Source organism: Bos javanicus, chromosome 7 (assembly GCF_032452875.1).
Source record: "Bos javanicus breed banteng chromosome 7, ARS-OSU_banteng_1.0, whole genome shotgun sequence".
Classification (NCBI taxonomy): domain Eukaryota; kingdom Metazoa; phylum Chordata; class Mammalia; order Artiodactyla; family Bovidae; genus Bos; species Bos javanicus.
Genome location: NC_083874.1, coordinates 83,174,932 through 83,189,142, shown reverse-complemented (window position 1 = coordinate 83,189,142; position 14,211 = coordinate 83,174,932). Strand labels below are relative to the sequence as shown.

Genomic DNA, 14,211 nt, shown 5'->3' with positions numbered 1-14,211 from the left:
TCATTGTTTCTGCTTTCTGCTTCATTGATTTCTGTGCTGATTTTTATTGTTCTTTCTTCTGCTTTTCAAGTACTCTTCAGTTTCTAGGTTCTTAAGGTGGAATCTGAAGTCATTGACCTGAAACTTTTATTCTTTTCTATTGCAGGTATGTAAAGCTATAAATTTTCACTACATAATGCTCCAGCTGAAACCCCCAAATTTTAATGTTTTCACTTTCATTCAGTTGAAAATAATTTTTAATGTTCCTTTTGATTTTTTTCTATGAACCTTGGGTTGTTTAGAGGTTTATAGACTAGTTTCCTAATACATGGATATATTCCACATGTATTTTTGTTACTGATTTCCAATTTAATTCTACCACTACACTTTTGTTATTCTAGGTCCTAACGTATTCCTCAAATACTTTTCATAAAACCTTTTAGTTCCCATTTACAGATGTTTCTCTCATGACCTAATGAGAATTCCATGGCCTAAATAATTCACTTTGAATAACATCTTACACTTTCCCCAAACTCAGTAACTCATCACAGTGCTAAAAACCTGTTTCTACATCTGTGACTTCGGCTTTTATGATCTCCTTGGGTGGTTCATTTTTTTTTTTCCTGGCATTACTAAACCTCAAATTATAAAATAATCTCTCTGAAAAACGTATCAGAAATTCTTAACTGTTTTCTTGCTTTGGGTGTTTTAGGAGCAGAAAGAAAAGACCAAGTTATTTTTAAATTTTAAGATTGTCCTTTGCATTATATCCAGCCGAAACCTATGACAGAGAACTGGTGCCAGGAAATGTGTCCCATGCAGTCTTTCTTTTCAAGTAAACTGAAGATTGCTTCCTCAATTAGTTGAATCTTCTGGGTGGTCCTTTAAAAAACAGTTCTTTGAAGAAACTACTGAACTAATAATACTGTAAATGTAAAATAACTTTAGTCCTTTAACTTTGAAGCTAAGAAAGAATGAAGAGAAATTCAATGTTTTTTGTTTGTTCATATAGAATTTTCTAGCTCTGATTTTAAGAGGGAAAAATTCTGTATGAATCCAATGAAAAACTTTTTTTAAAAGATGTGTGTACATTTGAGCTTAGAATTAGCCAACTGTGTTTGTGCACGCACATGTGTACATGTGTGCAAACTACTTGGTTTGCTTACTTTTATATGTAAATGATGCATACACATATTGCAGTCTATATTAAAATCAGTATGTAATAAATTTAAAATATCTAGGGACATTCTGAAGGAGATCAGCCCTGGGATTTCTTTGGAGGGAATGATGCTGAAGCTGAAACTCCAGTACTTTGGCCACCTCATGCGAAGAACTGACTCATTGGAAAAAACTGATGCTGGGAGGGATTGGGGGCAGGAGGAGAAGGGGAAGACAAGAGGATGAGATGGCTGGATGGCATCACTGACTCGATGAACTTGAGTCTGAGTGAACTCCGGGAGTTTGTGATGGACAGGGAGGCCTGGCGTGCTGCGATTCATGGGGTCACAAAGAGTCGGACACGACTGAGCAACTGAACTGAACTGAGGGACATTTAGTAAGTAAAGAACTTTGTGCAATTCTGAGAAAATTGGTTATTACTTAGGCTTAGTCTGTACATTTGATTCCACTTTGGGATTCAAAATCATCCCTTTGTGGTCTCTCAATATTATCCCCTCATTAGAGCTTGCCCTAGGTAAAATACTCAAGTAGTTGAAGTTGCTTTTATGGGTACTCCATTCTCTTCCAGAGACCCCTTTTGCCTTTTTACTCTTCTTGGCTAATCAGTGGGAAAAAAAAATTGTATTTCAGTCTTGAGGCCTTTTATTTCCCTGAAAAGTATCTAAGTAGGCAGCTATTCCCTCTAGGGAAACGCAGGACGGGCTGACAATGTTAGTCATCGTCACTACTCAAATGCCTGTGATTCTGATTTTCAGTAGTTCACTGTCTGTATCAGTCTAACAGTTTGACAGTGAAGACAGTCACCACTTAGCATTCAGATCATTCCATTTTGGTCTGGAGGAGGAAATGGCAACCTACTCCAGTATTCTTGCCTGGTGAATCCCATGGACACAGGAGTCTTGTGGACTATAGTCCCTAGGGTCGCAGAGTCGGATTCGACTAAAACGCCTTAGCATGCACACTAATCCAGCAACTCCAAACCCTCTCCACCCACTTACTCCAAATAGGAAGGATAGTCAAATTAATTGTCATGAGAAAAGAAAATCTTATATAAACAGGGACCTAATAATTGGAGTGGTTGACTGGTGGACTGAGCAAATTTAAATAAGGTAGACTATGTGACTATTGTAGACTTTGCATATCCTTCAAGCAATCTCACTGTAAATGGCATTTTGGGCTGTGTAAATACAATGTCTGTACTACGAACTGTACTTGCCTGAATACAGAACATTGAATTTACATTCCTCATGGTGCTGCTGACCTCCATCAGCGATTGGCCAAGTGGGCTTTGGTTGGCAACTGAATATTGTCGTGGCCTTCAGCTCCTTGGCTAGTTTCCTTGGCTCATGGTTTTATTAGTGGGATTGATTATAAGTAACAATTTCTCCGTGTCCATAAGCTGAAGGTTTCCCGCTTCTCTCCACCACTGCCCTGAATGCATCATTTTTTAGGGCTGTCTCCCCAGTCTATATTAATGTCTCCCATTTAAATAAGCTTTCCTAACATACCCATTATCACAAAAGGAAAAAAAAAAAAGACTCAGATCTGCATATGGCAAATACCAGCCAAGAAATTATCCAAAATAGTGGGTGCCAACTAAAGAGGTCAACAGTCATTTGTTTTTCATGTGCATTTAATTATTGGAGGAAATTTGATTTGCCAATTATGCTAGTATTTTGAAGGCAGCTTCATTTTGCAATTGAGAATGAGAACTTCTTAAAGTGGGACTGTGCCAGTGAGCTCATGCCAGATCCATTGTGGGCACTGGTAAGTTTGTGAAGAGAACCAAATAAAGCATGGCAGGAACTATGCTGCTGCATAGAGATAAATGGATAAGGGGATAAAAATATTCTTTAAATGTTTCTGTTTAAGAGCAGTAACTAGGAATATTCTATATAAATGCAATTCCGGAATTTAGACATTCTAACAGCAAAAAGCACAAATTAACAGTTTATCAGTCTTCCTGATATTTTCTCTCTTCCCATTATGTATATCAAAGAATAGAGTGTTCTAAAATATTAAAATAGATAGATACAAATTGTAAGATAGTCATGAGGGTATTCTTCTAGCCTAAATGCTGAAGATTCAAGGACTGATACTACAGTGTGGGCACTGCTCTGATCAAGGCAGTTGCATTGCAGTTAGGGAAGCTGAGGGTCTAATCACATAAGTATGACACCAGATGCAATCCAGTGGGATTTAAAGAGGTCCTTCCTGGTTTGGATTCCATAATGGTGATATAGACTACATTTTATGTACTTTTTCCTAAGTATTTTTGAATAAATGCTTTTCATATGATGCCATTAAGTAGCTATTTATTTTGCCTGTGCATATGACTAAATAGAAATTTATGCTTTGGCAAACAGGGTTATTTTGCAAAGACCTTACTAAACTATCACTAAAAATGCAAATCATAGTGAAGGGTTCCTGAGGGCCATGTTCTTCTTCTCAAAGGGAGAAACAGCAGATGCATCCTTAGGCCATTCACTACATGTGAGAGAATATTTGCCAATTGTGCATTTCTTAAAAACTGATTTTGCCTAAACCAGATCATTGAAGTGAATGATTCAATGAGATTACTCTTTTCCTATTTTCTTTCCTGTAGGTTTTTTTTTTCTTTTTAATGACAAATTGCCCCTTTTCATACCAGTTTATTTGTATACATTATTTTGAGTGTATTTCCTCTTTTGGAAGAGGAAATCTTAATCTTAAATCTTATTCCAAACACCTGTCCCCTTAACTCGCTTAACTGTCAAACAGCTAACTTAACCTATTTTTTTTAAGCAATGGCATTTTGACAGAATGAAATTCTTCCCTTGAAATTTAGGAATGAGTGAAAAAATAACACACCCTTCCAGATGCGAAGAAAATAAACATTATCCTGCCCTTGAACTTCCTGAAATAATGACCTTCTTTTGTTCTGAGTCACTTTGCACCCCACCTCCTTTACCATCTCCCCCCACTCCTTGATCCAGCATCACAGGTTCAGCGAGCATTTCCAAGTTCATTTGCAGACTGTCTCTAAAGTGGTAAGATTTAGTGGGGGCTGGGGCAATGCCTATGTTGGCATTAGATTTGATGCGTTTCAGCATTAGCAGAATGAAGAGGTGACATAGTTGCCTCTGAATTCATTCATTGCTGGAAATTACCATCTGAAGTCCAAAGACATTGAAACTTCCTACTTTATGGCTGCAATAACTATTCACTGTCTTTGTCTCTCCTCTAAGCCCAGGGAGCCTTCCATTAGCATGGCAGAAAAGGACAGCAGGGTTCAGAGAACCTCTGTAAGGTGATTATATTTGACAGACTGGCCTCGCTCCCTTTTCTACTTTTTCACCGCTAGCAACAGCTGCTTCTTTGTCATACCTTTCCCTTTCCATGAAAGAAGTCAGATATCATGCAAGGAGCACATCAAAAGTCATGACCCTTAAGCAAATTTTAAATTAGCACATAGGAGGAAATGAGATAGATAATTTGGCTTCATGTCTCGTTCTTTCCCTTTTTAGTTCCTGTTTGACTACATTTTACAAACCTAGGTTTTGTTTTGTCTCTGCCATTGGTGGTTAGTACAATTTTAAATGATCTGGAAGAAATCAAATAGGAAATGCTGATGAAAAATAATTCTACTCATACGAGGCCTTCAGTGGCTTGTACTGTGTTTCTTCTCTATTGGTGTGAGAATGTTCTGTTAATAAGATGGGCTGGGGACTGATGATGCAGATAGAGGTAGACAGTTAACAATAAGAGTCCATACAAATGCTGTTCAAGCTTTATGCCTTATGTTGTTCCACAAACGGACTTCCAGAGCTTGTGTGGAAATACTTGGAAGAAGGTACAGGTGGTCATATGCTTTTGGCCAAAAGTGGTTCCTTTTATGTCAGATTATGTAGATTACTAGCAGCAAAGTTGAAAGGGGACAGGCTGAGGTTGAGGTAGGCCAGAAAGGGTCACAACAATCAATACAAAAAGTGGAATAACTGAATGACTCTAGTAATTACTTTAACTCTAGGACACCCTTCATCAGCTGCATTTAGAACCACAGAAATGCCAGTCTTTTTAATTCATTCATTCAATACTCACTGAAAACTCATTACATGCCAGGAGTACAAAGACTAATAAAATACATTTTTTTGGTCCTGAGGGGGCTTAAACTTTTGTAACATTAACACGGAGCCAGGCACTTTTAGTGCTTCATTCATCATTTGAAAATTAAATGACTGTTTTCTAAATTTGTACGAAATGTGATGATTTCTTCAGTAGGTAGGTAGGATGTGTGTGGTGTGTCTAGTATCCAGAGAGCCATAGCACATGGTTGTGCATATTGTATAATATCCACACTGAGCCTGCCATTCAGCCTGCAGTGTACAGAGCAATACCAGCACCTCCAAGCTCCTACTGTGTGCAGAAGATATCCTGGTGAACAGTTTCTACCTTCTTGGAGCTTGCATTCCAGCTGTTATGTGTCCATGAAATGGGCTGAATTCTGCTCTCAAATCCTATAAAATATGCCTAGACGCACTTTAAAGTATGTGGCTTGACAGTCTTTTGCTGTAGCCCAATATGAAAATGTGTTAAAATGTTGATGTTTTCCATAATTACACTAATCATTGAATTTATAGCAATATCATGTTAATCTGGCCACCCTAAAGACTGAGAATCCAATAGTAAAAGTTAACACATTACTTTTAAGACCATTTAAGACCATTTTAAAAACTATGATGTTAGCAAACTATGATGTTGGACTTCCCTGGTGGCTCAGATGGTAAAGCATCTGTCTACAATGCGGGAGACCTGGGTTCGATCCCTGGGTCAGGAAGAATCCCTGGAGAAGGAAATGGCAACCCACTCCAGTATTCTTGCCTGGAAAATCCCACGGACGGAGGAGCCTGGTGTCCGTGGGGTCACAAAGAATCGGATACGACTGAGCAACTTCACAACTTTACTTTAAGACCATTTTACTTTCATAAAAATTGGAAATATTATTAAAGTGTGTTATGTTTGTATCTTCCTTAGTAAAAAGATGACATAACATGATTAAGAAAATCCTTCTTGGGGTGTGGAGAAAAGGGAACCCTCCCACACTGTTAACCCACTATGGAGCCAACTTCCCAGGTGGCTCAGATGGTAAAGCATCTGCTTACAATGTGGGAGACCCGGGTTTGATCCCTGGATTGGGAAGATCCCCTGGAGAAGGAAATGGCGACCCACTCCCGTATTCTTGCCTGGAAAATCCCATGGACAGAGGAGCCTGGTGGGCTACAGTCCATGGATCACAAAGAGTCGGACATGACTGAGCGACTGAGCGACTTCACTTTCACTATGGAGAACAATATAGATGTTCCTTAAAAAATTAAAAAAGAACTACCATGTGATCAGCAGTCCCACTCCTGGGCATATATCCAGAAAAGATGAAAACTCTAATTTGAAAAGATACACGCACCCCAATGTTTACTGCCACACTATTCACAATGGCCAACGTGTGTAAGCAACCTAAATGTCCATCAACAAAGGAATAGATAAAGAGATGTGGTATATACATACCATGGAATACTACTCAGCCATTAAAAGAATGAAATGTCATTTGTCCCAACATAGATGGACCTATAGATTATCATACTAAGTGAAATAAGACAAATACTGTATCACTTATATGTGGAATCTAAAAAATGATGAACTTACAAAACAGAAACTCACAAATCTAGAAAATACACTTATGGTTACCAAAGGGGAAAGGCAGGGAGGAAAAAATAAGGAATTTGGGATTAACAGACATATACTCCTATATATAAAAGGAACTACAGGGACCTACTGTAAAGCACAGGGGATTATATTCATTGTCTTGTAAAACCTATAATGAAAAAAATCTGAAGAATGTGTGTACATATATATATATATATATATATATATATAACTGAATCACTTTGCTGTATACCTGAAACATTATAAATCAACTATACTTCAAGAAAAAGAAAAAATCCCTCTTAGTAATGTACTCTAACAAGGTTGTATTTTTAGGGTATTATTAGATGTGGGCTTACCAGGTGTTCTGTGGTAAAGAATCTACCTGCCAAGCAGAAGAAGATGTGAGTTCAATCTCTGGGTTGGGAAGATCCCCTGGCAACCCACTCCAGTATTCTTGCTTGAGAAATCCCATGGACAGAGGAGCCTGGCAGACTACAGTCCATGGGGTCTAAAAGAGTCGGACATGACTTAGTGACTAATTATGAGATGTGTAAGGATGAGGTAAATAACTCTTAGTGGTTATGGAACTTCGTTTAGAAAAGCTGGCAGCACCAGGAAAAACGCAAATAAGCATGACCTTTAAGGCCTTGTCCCTGCCCCTGCCTGCCTGTCCGGCGTCATCTCCAGCCAATTCATTCTCATTATCCTACTCTTTGGTCACAGGGAGCTGTTAATACATGCAGTCACATGAGCAGCCCAAGTCTCTCATAGCTCACTTCCTTTGTACATGCTATTCTCATGGACAGCAGTATCCCTTCCCCTCTTCTCTAGCTCCTTCTTGCCTTTCAGATCCAGCTGAGAAGTCACTTTCTTTGTGAAACCATTCCCATCCCCTCCCAGGCACCAGGGTTAGTTGCCTTCCAAGGCTACTGCATTTCACAGCTCCAGGCGTTGCCCTTCCCACTGTATTGCCAGAGAGCTCTTCCTCTTTCTCCTGTAGTATCTTACAGAGATGCCTCTATGCAGTTAGCATCCTGCTCTGTCTCTTGCTTCGCAGCCTCCCCAAAGAGTAATAAATGCTTTGCAATCTGAAGCTGAACCTTACTTCTACTGGTCTGACATATAATAGTGCTGAATGGATAATTGAATTGTGGCCTCACATGGCACAGTGCATAATTAAGGAGCCCTTAAGGTCTGTCAGATTGGTTTTTCCCTCCCTGGATCTGTTCAGATTGTTTGCATAGCCTGGCCATTTTTTCTCTATTGGGATATCTGTCCTTCAAGTCATCCCTCCATTGCCAGTGGTTGTGTTGCTGGCTGCCTTTTTCAGGGGTCCATCAGCACTAAGACCACTGCTCCTTGTCCACGGCCCAGTTGCTATGTATTCTTCCCCCTCCTTCTCCTTTTCCATCTCTTCCTTTCCCCCCCAATTCCTCATTTCCTTCCCCCTCCTCCTTTTCTTGTTCTTTCTGCTTGTTTCTCAGTGGTAGGGGCTTTTGCCTTTTAAACTACTGTCTGCAGATGAACACTGAATCAGTCATTTGCATTTTATTTCCTATGGTATTTATACCTTTAGTGGTTCTCTCTGTATTTGCAGGATTTGTTGTTCAGTCACGAAGTCGTGTCTGACTCTTTGTGACCCCATGGACTGCAGCATGCCAGGTCTCCGTGTCCCTCACCATCTCCCAGAGTTTGCCCAAGTTCATGTCGATTGAATTCATGATGCCATCCAACCATCTCATCCTTTGTCTCCCTCTTCTCCTTCTGCCTTCAATCTTTCCCAGCATCAGGGTCTTTTCAAATGAGTTGGCTGTTTGCATCAGGTGGCCAAAGTATTGGAGCTTCAGCTTTAGCATCAGCCCTTCCAATGAGTATTCAGGGATGATTTCCTTTAGGATTAACTGGTTTGATCTCCTTGCAGTATTGTGTACACTAAAAATGATTTTCAGGTGTGCAGTTATTACCAATACCTGAGGGCTGTGACTGTTCAGTTTGGAAGGTTTTTTAAAAAAATTTTTGATAGCAGTTCATTTTTGAAACTTGTACAGGGTTACCATATCCCTTGGACAGCAAGGAGATCCAACCAGTCCATCCTAAAGGAGATCAGTCCTGAATATTCATTGGAAGGACTGATGCTTGGGCTGAAACTCAATACTTAGGTCACCTGATGCAAAGAACTGACTCATTGGACAAGATCTTGATGCTGGGAAGGATTGAGGGCAGGAGGAAAAGGGGATGACAGAGTATGAGATGGTTGGGTGGAATCACTAACACAATGGACATGAGTCTGAGTGAACTCAGAGTTGGTGATGGACAGGGAGGCCTGGCGTGCTGCAGTCCATGGGGTCGCAAGGAGTCGGACATGACTGAGCGACTGAACTGAACCATATCCCTTTCTTTCTAGGTATTTTACTCTCAGGACTACATTTTATCACCTAGATAGATATATTTCTGCATACTTCCTTAAGTTAGCAAGGTGAAAGCAACTATTCAAAGGTCACCGTGCTCAGCTGCTCAGTCATGTCCTACTCTTTATGACCCCATAGACTGTAGCCCATCAGTCTCCTCTGATCATGGAATTTTCCAGGCAAGAATACTGGAGCGGGTTGCCATTTCCTACTGCAGGGGATCTTCCCAACCTAGGGATCCAACCTGCGTCACCGGATTCTTCTGCATTACAGGTGGGTTCTTCACCACTGTGCCTTAGAACACAAACAGTACACAACTCTCATTTACCTGGCATTGATGAGAATTCTGATCTTTATGTCATTGTTCATGATTGGCCATTTATTCCTTAACTCTAACAGTACTCACCCCAGAACTCTCAGTTTTACACTGCTTTCACTAGCATGGATGTGAAGCTCTCCATAATATCTTGAAAAAAACATGTTCAAGTTTGAAATAGAAAAGACCTAGGGGAACTTCATACTGGCAACTCTAATGGTGGGAATTTGGAAGCAAACTGAAGGGGAAAGTCTGTGGAGAGGTGGGAGTGTAATTTCATGGTATTTAGGACACTGAAAAAGTTTTGAGGTTTATGTACACCCAATTTCTGTATTTCTTGTGATAATACTGCCCGCATTTTTGTACACTATACTCCTAGCTGATTATTTACTTCTAAGTCAATGGCAAGCCTAATACTTACATAACATAAAAGTTTTAAATGGCATTCTTTACGAAAGTTATAAATTATGTACATGTTTTAGAGTCTAAGGTAGTCAGCTCTAACCGACTGAGCTTCAGTGCTATAAAGAAGGCTGATTAAATGATTTTGGTTGTTTTCAGAACGAACAAATTCCTCAGCTCAAGAAGATATAAAGGAGGATTACTTAGTTTTAAAAGCTTAAAATACACTCAAAGATAACTATAACTTTAAAAAATCTATTAAGATGTATTCTTGGGTTGTGTCTTGTATCACAAAACCAATTTGGAAACTTGATTTAATGAGCTTAGTTGTCAATATTTGCCAAGTTAATTGGAGAATACTGGATACTCCCTTTTTGTTCTGTGTAGACACAGCCTTTTGGACTGGAACAGCCTTTGTTATCCCTAGGCCAATGAACTGAATTCTGATGAGATCATGCTTTGACGTAGGATGTGGACCAATAGTAAACCTGCTTCAGGGTCTTGGACGATATCTTAAAAGTTACAGCCAAGAGAGGTGGCGACTGCATCAAGCGGAGAGGAGAGAAGCTTTTGCTGCTAAAGATCATGAATGGATTTATTTTTGCGTTTATCATGACTTAGTATGATAAGATACCACAGCAAAACATTGCTCATAAAACTCTTCAGTGTGCTTAGTAAAAAGTCAGGATTGACATATATTTAACATCATTCTACACCTTCTCAGAGTTTGATCATCGTTTAAAATATATGTGAGTTGCCTGATTCTTGTTGTTAACTAGTTTAGAATTCCATGTGGGATGCAGTGGGGGCTTAGAGTTGGATTTTGCATTATGTTGAAAACTTATTACTGTCACATCTGTGATCCACCAAAGCTGTCCTGTAGATGATTTGCAGTTGTATTTTTAGATTCAGTTTTAATATGATGTTTAACTGACAGCTGTTGAAATTTTGAATTTTATAACAAATGCTAAAATTTTAAATGAAACAGTCTAAAACACTGTTTTGCAAGTTTAATTAGAAGTACTTTCAAAAGCAGTTTTTCTAAGTGATGTTATGATCAGTTTTCTATCCATATAACTCTACTTCTAGTTTAAATTAAAACATTTTTTGTTTCAAATTATAAAGTCTATTGCCAAGAGGTTTGCATTTATTTAGTTGCATGAATATAAGCTGGAGTTTAACTCATTTTTATGTAACCTACATTTAGAAGTAGTCCTAACACTCGTGATTTTATTCATATTTTCCCAATAAAATACGAAGAGAGTTATTTTCCATGGCTTTAAAATGATGTAGAAGAGTAGTTAAAAATGGAAACTGTGGTATTTTATTCACTTTCATGTTTTTGGATGTTATATGTTAGGAAACAATGAGATAGCCATCTAAACTCTTAGTAGTCTTCATATATATTCATTCTTTTGCAATGCTTCAGAAAAAGACTGCTTACTAAAACTATTACTATCCTTGGCCAATGGGCCTTCCAGTCTCTTTAAAATGCCTGTGTTCAAGTCCTATTTGAATTGCAATTCACTAGGGAATACATCTACCTTTGTAGAGTTCTTAATTTAGTGCCAAATTCCTTGTCAGTATTCAAAAATCATTCAGTATTACTGATAATGGCAGCCAGTCATTTGATTTTATACATTAACAAAAATATTTTAAGGTCTAACTTTATATTATTCAATGTAATGCTTGTTATTTGTGCTAAGAATTTTGATCATGACTCAAGGAAGAATGAATATATAAAATGATGTGTTTCCTGTACAAGTATGCCTATCAAGTATATTCTTTAAAGTAAAGAAATTTTTCAGAACAATGCTAACATTGATACACATTTTTCTTGTTTGGTTTTTGAGGAAATTATTCCAGGGCATAAACAAAATTTTAGTGACATTTAAATTTTAATCAAAATAACCTCTAGTATGTAGACTTATTACTCCCATAATTTGATCATGATTATAATGCCAATACACCCTGACAGCAATCAAAATAGAAAAGAAGTTATGAGTGAGCTTGTGAAATGATAGAACTGCTAATTTATATACCAACAAATTTAAGAATTGCTCATGAGATTTTGATTTTTGAACATTTTCTTTACTCTAATGATAGAAAATGAATGTTTTCTACATTCTATGAAGGATGCATTTTAATTGCATAGCAATGCAATATTCATACTAGTTATAGCCTAATTCTTAATGTTCTATGGTAAAATAATTTTTTTAGGGCAACAAAAGTAGGATAAATTCCCCAAAGTAAACAGAAAGGAAGACAAAAGATTTATTGTCTTTTAATCTCACAGTTATCATCAAAATGTATTGCTAAGCATATATTTATTGACTTCCTCTACTAACAACTCTCTGGTTAAGAAACAGACTATTAATTGTAGAAGACACGCCCCCACTCTGAAAACCTAGAAATCTCATGTAACTAAAAGGCTTTTGAGTTGCTGTGAGAACCCTGCAGAAGACACATAGAGAGCACTCACACAACATGCCCAACCTACTGAGGCAATGTCCGAACACTCCAGGACTTTGGTGTCCTAAGACTGCCCATCTCTCATACTATTTTTCTCTCCAGCAACCTGTGAATTATCCACTAGTTTTCAGACTAGAATATTGTAGTATACTGAGAGCAAGTCTGGAATTTCCTTGCCATAACCTCAGAAGAGAGTTTACTGATTGCCATTGTAAATGCACAGGCCTTACTATAGTTAACAACTTCTGTTTTTCTTTCTTTCTTGTCCTAAGAGTGGATTTTGTTATCTACCTATCCACTGGTATTATCTCACAAGATTGGAAAAGCACAGTTTATACTACCTACTCTCCAATACAATTCCAGCCAAAGGTATTGCATGTAAATAAACATTGAATGGAATGTTCCCTAGCATCACTCTGTTAGGGTTTCACATAGTTATAACCTGAAAGTGTCAGAATCTTGCTGTATAAGCTTCATTCACTTATTTGTTCAGCAATGCCAGTATTAGTTATTCAGAAACAAGTCCAAATAAGTCACTGTGCTAATTAGTATGTATATGCATTGCTTTCTCCCTTACTCCCTAGAGATCGAAGGAATTGACACTATAAATACCAAATATAATTTGTGCTTTTATGTTTGTTTTAGAAAAACAATCACATACAAAAGCACTGTGGAATACTTTCATAAAGCTGGTTTTGGAGAAATCTAACCTCCTCCTCTGGAGAGGGCAATGGCACCCCACTCCAGTACTCTTGCCTGGAAAATCCCATGGATGGAGGAGCCTGATAGGCTGCAGTCCGTGGGGTTGCTAGGAGTCGGACACGACTGAGTGACTTCACTTTCACTGTTCACTTTCATGCATTGGAGAAGGAAATGGAAACCCACTCCAATGTTCTTGCCTGGAGAATCCCAGGGACAGGGGAGCCTGTGGGCTGCCGTCTATGGGGTCACACGGAGTCGGACACAACTGAAGCGACTTAGCAGCAGCAGCAGCAGCAGCAGCAGCAGCAGCAGCAGCAGCAGCAGCCGCCTCAAGAATTACCTAAAGTAGGTTCAGATGGGTCAACAAGCAGCTGGAGCTAATGTGCTTTGATTAAGTGAAGAGTTGCTGAGTTTGTCCCAAATTTTATCAATTTGTCCCAAATTCTCTAAGAAAGAGCAGGCAAAGAACACTGAGCCAAAAAGCAGTAAGTGATTCAAAATGCTACTTAAACAAGCATTATTGATGTCATCCATTTAAAAATCCATGAATTTGTTTGCTGAGGAGGACAGTCCTAAAATGCAAAGTGAGTAGAATGGAGGGTCTGATATCTCTGGTAAGAAAAAGTTAAATACCAATAAGAACAACAGTGAACATGTGGAAGAGTTTGGTATTTGTCATCAACTATTCCAAGTGATGGATAAAATATTTGACCCAGAAGCAGTTGAACGACTTCACTTACAGTCACACAACTAGAAAGTGGCAGGTCAAAGAACAAAACTGAAGCGTGCCTTTCCTCCATTACACTCATAACACACGCCCTTCTCCCTACGATAGACCCAGTTTACATGGCACTGTTTCCCATATAGTTATAGTTTTTCTGTTCACCCTGTGCTCCGGTTTGGATGATAAATCATATGATCACATCAATTACCAAGTAATGTAATATATACAATAAATATAGGGAAAAGAGGGAAAAAAATGAAGATACAGTGCATGGGTAAGTCTGTAGGTAACAAATAGAGAAACAGAAGCAGAAAAGCAAAATGAGAAAAGATAAAAGCATCTTTGAA

The 14,211-nt window shown here is 38.5% G+C and overlaps 1 protein-coding gene across 2 annotated transcripts in view; it reads left to right on the top strand.

Annotated features, from left to right (window-relative positions):
• The window catches only part of HAPLN1 (hyaluronan and proteoglycan link protein 1), an 81,319-nt gene that overhangs the window by 20,687 nt on the left and 46,421 nt on the right, over window positions 1-14,211 (top strand). The window contains exon 1 of one of the 2 annotated variants that reach the window (XM_061424338.1): window positions 10,500-10,715. The exons of the other annotated variant lie outside the window; for it this stretch is intronic. The gene's annotated coding sequence lies outside the window, so the exon portion shown is untranslated. Of the gene's footprint in view, window positions 1-10,499; window positions 10,716-14,211 lie in introns of those variants that run through there. 2 annotated transcript variants of the gene reach the window in all.